At 35.7% G+C, this 6,000-nt stretch overlaps 1 protein-coding gene across 2 annotated transcripts in view; it reads left to right on the top strand.

Moving 5' to 3' along the window:
* The first annotated feature begins 214 nt into the window (after nt 1-214).
* Nucleotides 215-6,000, top strand: part of MAGED1 (MAGE family member D1) — a 230,157-nt gene continuing 224,371 nt past the window's right edge. For both annotated transcript variants that reach the window (XM_077145553.1, XM_077145552.1), the window contains exon 1: nt 215-292. The gene's annotated coding sequence lies outside the window, so the exon portion shown is untranslated. The remainder of the gene's footprint in view (nt 293-6,000) is intronic.

The following is a 6,000-nucleotide window of genomic DNA, read 5'->3' as shown; positions in this document are numbered from 1 at the left end:
TTGCATATTCGGGGTTAGGCAGAGATAAAGAATTTCTGGGTTTCTTGGATAACTAGGGAAGGGTTTTTAAAATGTTACTGATTCTCTGGTCAATTCGGTTTACATAACTATCCAAGGTTCTGATCTGGTGAGAAAGCCTATGAGCTAAAGCATATATTGCAGAACTTGCTACGAGAGACACAGGAAGTTGCTTGGAATGAAGGAGGCGGGGAAGAGGCTGCAGAAGGTAAAGCTTCCGCCAAACAAAAAGAGTGCTTCCGGTCACGCTGTCGTCGCCGCTTTCTTCGTTAAGGTGAGTGTAAAGAAGGGGACTGATAAATCTCACAAATGAAACCCAGTAGACCCTTGGAAGCTTCCTTCCTTGCCTCCACGTGGTGTGGAAATAAGCGGAATTCATTTTCCAGAATACACTGAGTGAAGAAAGCTTGTGGCGCCTCCGGTTATGATCGCCGCGCTGCTCCCTTCCCCCACCCGCCCCAGTCGCGCTTCAGGAATGGCAGGCTCTCATCCCCCCTCCTGACTGCGGTGCGCCTTTTATTCTTGTGATCCCCGTTCGTGTTCTTTCACCTCTCTTCTTATCCCGGATCCTCTTCTGGATCTTTCTGATCCTGAGTCATTCCCTCTCCCACAGATCTCTTTCCTACCTCCCACCGCCATCTTCCACGCCACCCCCTTTCTGCCTCAGACCTTTTGCAACCCCTGTCCCCTACTCTGAGCGTCATTCTTCCTTCGGACCTCAGTGTTTTACTCCCTCTGCTGGCTCCTTATCTTTCTTCTCTTCCTCTTGCCGAGGTCAGCGAATAACATATTTTCCATAATCAAGCTTGACCTCTTCAGAGTCAAGGCTGTTTTTTTAGTTCTTTAAAAAAAATAAGCAAGGAAGCAGAAATATCAGCGTCCTAAGAGACATAAAGAATTGTTCAAATTATTATGTCCTTTTATTTTTTTACTCTAAACATTATTACACAACAATTGTTGCCTTCTGCTCGTGGCATTTTTATCACATGATGGCATAAAATTGAATCCCCCAATTTTTTTTGTGTGGGCAAATACAGAGGATTTTGCGTGTCACAGTTTGGAGGTGGAAGTTTTCCCATCTCCTTTAGTACTTCTCTTAGAGAAGTGGCTGACAGGAATGACATCTAATCATAAATATATTCCCTCATGTAAGTTGGGTTTATTAAGCAAATCCTTTTCTGGTCTCTGGTAGCAATATTGAATAGCAAGTTGGCAGATTTTTTAGACAAAGATTTCCCCCAGGAGTTTGCAAGTGTTATTTGTTTGCAATGTGATTTATTTGTTGCGATGTGAACTTTATCTTTTTCTAAAAAATTTGCTGTAATGTGAAATGTGTCTTTCTGTTCCGTTTGTCATCATGTGAAATTTATCTTGTGAGAATGTTAATAATTACAATTTTTTGTTTCAATTCTTTACCCAAGAGTGGGGAACGGATCGTTAAATTTATCTTCATAAAGAATTTTCAGCTTTGAAGAGATATTTAACCAAAGATCTTGAAAACCAAGTTACTCCTTCCTCTTCTTCCTGCTGTAATTAGTGGGTGTTATGCTTGCCAAAATAAGTTGTGATTCTCTTTTCTAGTCTAGATCTAATTTTCAGTTTTTAGAATATACGAGGCAGAGATTTCATGGAACCAAAACTCTTAGAAACTTTTTCAAAGGATAATGTTGTTGGCCTATCTTTATTCTCTATTCAGATCTTTATTACTTAGCGTTTAGATGTCACCATACTGGTTTTAACCCATTTTGCAACCATCCATTTAGTCATGCAATAATTTTTTTATTGAATACTTTTATGAGCCAGTATTCGAAGCTCTGAGAATACAGCAGTGAAAAACATAAACAAAGTCTTTTAAGTAAATTTATATGTAATAAATATATGATAGATTATGATGGGAGTGGGTTGTACTGTTTATGTAGGATGGTCAGGAAGACTTCCCTGGTAAGGTGACATTTCAACAGAGACCTGAAGAAAGTGAGGGCACAAATTATTCAGATATTACTGGGAAACAGAATATATCTGTGTCAGGGGCTCTGCTTTTGTTTTTCACTCTGCCTTCTACATTTCTCCCTCTCCCACACCCTATCATAGAGCCCTTCTGCAGAGTCATAGTGGAACCTTCTTTATACTTGAATAACTGGATCCGTCCTCATAATTTTCCCATATTCCTTTTTTTTTATTGGCCACCAGCATGTCTCCATCTGCACCTCATTCCCATTCTCTTTGTGATGCATTGTGTGTGATCCTATAGCACATTTGCTTACTCTCCTACTGATTTTTATCACTCCATGTTCATAAAATATTGCCCATAAATGTTTGACATGGTAATTGAAAGGAATTCAGTGTCTGTTCTCCCGATGCTTTTAAATATAGTTTTTCCCTTAATATTCAAAGTCATCCTCTAAGTTCAGTATCATTGTCTTTTAACTAATGATAAAAATAAGACTCAGAGGGGTATGGTAACTTGATAAATGGTGGCAAAAGAATTCATCTAGTTAGGGTCTGTCAGACTCTCAGTCCTGGGCAAATTCTCTCTCCCTCTCTCTCCCTCTCTCTGTTTATTGTTGAGCAATAGGAAATATGCAGAATATTTTATTTTATTATTCTATGAAACACAGTCAGTCTGGGTATAGGCGTTTCATTTTTTATATTAGTTTCTTTTCACAAGTCAGAATATATCAGGTGCTCACAGTACTCCTTACTTACAGATATTAAGTGCTGAGAGACATGATGAGTATTTTTAGCTCAGTATTTTTTTTTCAAGGAGAGAAAGAGTTTATTGCTAGGCATGTAGTAGGAGAGCAGATGGCCTAGCAGCCCAAAATCTGTCTCTAGGTTAATATTTTTTATTGAAAATTTCAGTCAAGCAGAAGTTGAAAGAAGGGTACAGTGGACACTGTTATACTCTAACCCAGATTCAACAATTTTAAACTTGCTATATTAGCTTCCTCTATCTGTCATCTTCCTGTCTTCACCTGTCCATCCATCCATCCATCCAATTATCCAACCATCTATTTTTTATTTATCTGGTTTAGTGAACCACTTGAAAATTGTAGGTGTTATTTTTAAGTAAACTTAAAGTTCATAGAGAAAGATGCACATATCATAAGTGTACACCTCAAAACATTTTCACAAAGAGAACACAACTGTGTAACCACTATGAAGATCAACAATTTGTATCTGGAAAGCCCTTCTTGTACCCCCTACCAGTTACAGCTTAACTCCAAATTAATCACAATCCTGCCTTTTCTCACCATATAGTAGTTTTGCCTGTATTTGAACTTTGTAAAAATGGAATAGTACAGTACAGGCAATTTTTTGCACCTGATTTCTTTGACTTAAGGTTTTGCAATTGAAATTAATTTATACTATTGCGTGTAGCAGCAATTCGTTCATTCTCATTGCTGTATAGTGTTCCATTGTATGATTATGCTACAATATAGTTAGCCTTTTAATTGTAGATGGGCATTTTAATTATTTTTCATTTTGGACTTGAAAATAGTACTGTGAACTTTCGTGTAGCAGCAATTCGTTCATTTTCATTGCTGTATAGTGTTCCATTGTATGATTATGCTACAATATAGTTAGCCTTTTAATTGTAGATGGGCATTTTAATTATTTCTCATTTTGGACTTGAAAATAGTACTGTGAACTTTCTAGTACGTATCTTTTGGTGATATATGCATGCATATGTGTTAGGCATATACCTAAAAGTGGAATTGCTGAATCACAGGTAATATAAATGGTTAGCTTTAATAGATGCTGCCGACCAATTTTTCAAGAATTGGTTGCACTAAAACACTCCCAACAGAAATTTCTGAGATTTAGTTGTTCTAGAATATGTCAATACTTGTTATTGTCTTTTATTTTTAAGTAAAATAGTAGCCATTCTGGAGGTTATGAACGGTATTTCATTGTGGCTTTAACTTTCATTTCTCTGAAAATTAATGTGTACTTTTCCATATGTTTATTGGCCATTTAGCTATCTTTTCGGAAGAGCCTGTTCAAGTCTTTTGACCACTTTTTCTCTTGAACTGTCTTTTTCTTACTGATTTGTAAAGCTCTTTCCATATTATGGATATGAATTACTTTCTTGAATATATATTATATGTACTGCAAATTCATAATTGAATCTCTTGTAGATTCTTTGGGACCTTTTATATAAAGGATTATGCTGTCTGTGAATAGAGATAGTTTTACTTTCTCCTTTCCTATGTGGATGCTTTTTATTTCTTTTTCTTGCCGAATTGCTCTGCCAGGGACTCAGTAAAATACTGAAAGCAGTGATGAAAGTGGTCATTGTGATCTCAAGAGGAAGGCTTTCAGTCTTTCACCATTCAGTATAACATTAGCTGTAGATTTTTCACATTTGCCTTTATTATTATGAGGTAGTTACCTTCTATTCCTATTTTTCTGAATGTTTTTATCAGAAAAGGGTGTTGGATTTTGTCAAAAGCCTTGCCTCAGTTGAGATGATCATGTGATTTTTTTCCCCTTCATTCTATTGATGTGTATTACATAGATTTTCTTATGTTGAACCACTCTTGTATTCCTGGGGTAAATCCCACTTGGTAATGGTGAATAATTCTTTGAATATGCTGTTGGATTTGATTTGCTAGGATTTTATTGAAGATTTTGCATCTGTGATGATAAGGAAAATTAGTCTGTAGTTTTCTTTTTTGGGGATGTCTTTATCTAGCTTTGGTATTAGGTTAATAAGGGCTTCATATAATGAGGTAGGAAGAGTTACATCCTCTTCATTTTTTTTGGAAAAGTTGGGAAAGTTTGAGAAAGATTGGCGTTAATTACTCTTGGAATGTTTGGTAAAATTCACCAGTGAATCCATCTTGTCCTCGATTTTATTTGATAAGTTGTTTTTGTTAGAGATTCAATCTCTTTACTTTTTATAGGTCTGTTGAGATCTTCCGTTTCTCCTTGAGTCAGTTTAGATAAGTTTCATGTTCCTAGGAATTTGTCCATTTTCTTAGATTATCTAAATTGTTAGCATTCAGTTCACAGTATTTTCGTATAGTCTGTTTAATTTCTGTAAGATCAGTTATAATGTTCCCATTTTCATTCAAGATTTTAGTTATTTGTGTCCTCTCTCTTTTTTTCTTTGTCAGCCAGCTAAAAGTTTATCAATTATTCAGCTTTCAAAGATCCAGTTTGGTTTGATTGATTCTCTTGCTTGTTTTTCTACTTTCTATTTCATTAACTCTACCCCAACTTCTATTGTTTCTTTCCTTCTACATAATTTAGGTTTAATTTGCTCTTTTTTTCTAGTTACTCAAGATGTGAAATTAGGACATTGATTTGAGATCTTTCTTCTTTTTAAATATAGGCACTCAGAGCAATAAATTTCCATTTGAGCACTGACTTCACTGCCTCTCATAAGTTTTGGTACGTTGTGTTTTTATTTTCATTTATTTCAGGATATTTCCTAATTTACTTTATGATTTCTTTGACCCATTGATTGTTTAAGAGTATGTTGTTTAGCTTCCACGTATATGTGGGTTTTCCATGTTCCTTCTGTTATTGATTTCTAGCTGCATTCCATTGTGGTCAGAGAAGATGCTTTGTATAATTTCAGTATTTTTTAATGTATTGAGATTTGTTTTGTGACCTAACGTGGTAGTCCTGGAGAATGATCCATGTGCAATTGTGAAGAATGTGTATGCTGCTGTTGCTGGGTGCAGCGTTCTGTATATGTCTGTTAAGACTACCTTTTTTATAATGTTGTCCAGGTTCTCTGTTTCCTCATTGATCTTCTGTCTAGATATTCTTCCCATTTATGAAAGTGTGTATTGATGTGTCCAAATAGTAGAGGTGTCTATTTCTCCCTTTTGTTTTGTTAATATTCCCTTCATGTACTTTGGAGCTCAATGATATGATGCATATATGTTTATTATTGTTATATCATCTTGATGGATTGGGTAGATTGTTCCTTCTATTAATATATAAAGTGTTCTTTGCCTCTCATGC

The sequence above is a fragment of the Tamandua tetradactyla genome, chromosome X, assembly GCF_023851605.1.
Source record: "Tamandua tetradactyla isolate mTamTet1 chromosome X, mTamTet1.pri, whole genome shotgun sequence".
Classification (NCBI taxonomy): Eukaryota; Metazoa; Chordata; class Mammalia; order Pilosa; family Myrmecophagidae; genus Tamandua; species Tamandua tetradactyla.
The sequence above is the reverse complement of the archived record's forward strand: the minus strand, read 5'-3'. Positions and strand labels throughout refer to the sequence as shown.